The sequence below is a fragment of the Harmonia axyridis genome, chromosome X (genome assembly GCF_914767665.1).
Source record: "Harmonia axyridis chromosome X, icHarAxyr1.1, whole genome shotgun sequence".
Classification (NCBI taxonomy): domain Eukaryota; kingdom Metazoa; phylum Arthropoda; class Insecta; order Coleoptera; family Coccinellidae; genus Harmonia; species Harmonia axyridis.
Genome location: NC_059508.1, coordinates 33,741,153 through 33,743,652, shown reverse-complemented (window position 1 = coordinate 33,743,652; position 2,500 = coordinate 33,741,153). Strand labels below are relative to the sequence as shown.

The following is a 2,500-nucleotide window of genomic DNA, read 5'->3' as shown; positions in this document are numbered from 1 at the left end:
TCACGAAATGAGGAGCCGGCCGCTTATGTCGGCGTTTGTGGTTGGGCGAAGTTCCTTGATGGAACGAGGAGCCGGCTGCTTATGCTGACGTTCGTAGTTGGGCGAAGTCTCGTGATGTGCTCGGAATAAGGATTCGAAGCGCTTGGATTGCCGCGTTCGTGGCTGGGCGAAGTTTCGTGTTTGGCACGGAACGAGGAGCCGGCTGCAGGTTTTAAAGATTCTCGCCCGAAATCGATCAGTCGTTACCGTTGTCTACGGACTTCGGTAGGACGATCTATTCCAGGGACGAAGACGTCGACGTTGTGCGACGCCCGTTACATTAGCGTTTTTATGCTCTTTCGGGATTGTCTGCGACGTTTGTCTCCGTCCGAATTTTTTACGATAATTGTCACTAGATTAGTACGCAAACTAGTTGAACCGAAGATTTTGCGCCGATCGACTGACGTATTGACCCTTCAGTGGGTCGTCTCAGTCATTGGAATGTCATTCTCGAGGAGGTTCGCAGTTGGCGTCTCGTATTTCGAGGGAAAGTCCATTGCGACTAGTACCGAGAAATCGAACATAAAAGATTACCCTGAACGGTGGATCACTTGGCTCGTGGGTCGATGAAGAAACGCAGCTAATTGCGCGTCAACATGCGAACTGCAGGACACATGAACATCGACATTTCGAACGCACATTGCGGTCCTCGGACACTGTCCTCGGACCACTCCTGACTGAGGGTCGGTTCCATTACAAAGACTGCCCGGCCAGACGTTATGGCTTGACGAAGTGACGACGTAAAGGTCGTCTAACGTTGATCCTGTACCGAAGGTCATTTGGGCGAGTTGGACGGTTTGCCGCGTGACGATCAACGTTCTGTCGTTTCGACGCCTCGTGTGTTGGAATGATGAGGAGTTGTTTTCGTAACGCGCCGTCTTGAATTGCGAAAGCATATATTGTGGTGTCGTGGTATTGCTCGATCTGCGCCCATGACTGTAGACATGCGATCGTCGTGTCCGAGAAATCTGAACGACGTCCGATCGCTTTAATGTGCCAGTTGTCGCGCGTTGCGGATGAGCTTTCATGAGCGCACCCCCGAAACACCGAAGCACTTTGCTTGGATTCGCATGATCCGCCATACGGAGCAGGAGATAATAGACGCCTTTGAGTAGGCTAACTCCCTCGCGTAAGGTACGTGATTTTATGAGCCGCCAAAGGTTAGTTTCGGAACGTTTCGATGATTTGAACATACGACCTCAGGACAGGTGAGACTACCCGCTGAATTTAAGCATATTATTAAGCGGAGGAAAAGAAACTAACTAGGATTCCCTTAGTAGCGGCGAGCGAACAGGGATTAGCCCAGCACTGAATCCCGCGATCGTAACCGGTCGCCGGGAGATGTGGTGTTTGGAAGGATCCATTATCTGGCGAGTTCGCGGCGCGTTCAAGTCCATCTTGAATGGGGCCATCGCCCATAGAGGGTGCCAGGCCCGTAGCGACCGCTGCGGCTTGCTAGAGGATCTCTTCTTAGAGTCGGGTTGCTTGAGAGTGCAGCCCTAAGTGGGTGGTAAACTCCATCTAAGGCTAAATATAACCACGAGACCGATAGCGAACAAGTACCGTGAGGGAAAGTTGAAAAGAACTTTGAAGAGAGAGTTCAAGAGTACGTGAAACCGTTCAGGGGTAAACCTGAGAAACCCGAAAGGTCGAATGGGGAGATTCATTCGCGCCTGTTGTTGGGATTTACTGACTGTGGAAACGGCGACGTTCGCGTTGGCTGTTCCCTTCGGTTCATCTCCGGCTTCGGACGCGTGCACTTCTCCCCTAGTAGGTCGTCGCGATCCGTTGGGTGCTGTTCTACGGTCTCGAGTGTAGCCCGTGAGCTCGGATTTTCCGATGTTTACGGACACTGGGTTTCCGAACAGCTCGCTCGACGGTTTACTGATGGCGGGAGGCCGCGACTTAGTTCGCGTCCGGCCCGTGGCAAGTATGTGAATTGTGATGGCGATCGGACCTAGTGCCGATTCCGTCCGTTTGCGACTGTTCGCCGCGGTGTTCTTGGACAGACCTCTTGAAACGCCGATCAGCGACGCTATTGCTTTGGGTACTTTCAGGACCCGTCTTGAAACACGGACCAAGGAGTCTAGCGTGTGCGCGAGTCATTGGGAATCACTAAACCTAAAGGCGCAATGAAAGTAACGGTTCACTTTATGTGAACTAAGGGAAGATGGTCGGTCTCCATGACTGACCCGCATTCCCGGGGCGCCTCATTCTCATTGCGAGAGGAGGCGCACCAAGAGCGTACACGCTGGGACCCGAAAGATGGTGAACTATGCCTGGTCAGGACGAAGTCAGGGGAAACCCTGATGGAGGTCCGTAGCGATTCTGACGTGCAAATCGATCGTCGGAACTGGGTATAGGGGCGAAAGACTAATCGAACCATCTAGTAGCTGGTTCCCTCCGAAGTTTCCCTCAGGATAGCTGGCGCTCGTTGCATACGAGTCTCATCCGGTAAAGC

General features: G+C 52.6%; 2 non-coding genes across 2 annotated transcripts in view; both read left to right on the top strand.

Moving 5' to 3' along the window:
* The first annotated feature begins 570 nt into the window (after positions 1–570).
* LOC123687239 lies at positions 571–726 on the top strand. Its single transcript, XR_006748976.1, has one exon. It is a non-coding gene; the product is annotated as a 5.8S ribosomal RNA (ribosomal RNA).
* A 507-nt stretch (positions 727–1,233) lies between these two features.
* LOC123687881 overlaps positions 1,234–2,500 on the top strand; it is a 4,012-nt gene continuing 2,745 nt past the window's right edge. The window contains exon 1 of the ribosomal RNA XR_006749586.1: positions 1,234–2,500. This exon is cut by the window's right edge and continues 2,745 nt beyond it. This is a non-coding gene — a ribosomal RNA (large subunit ribosomal RNA).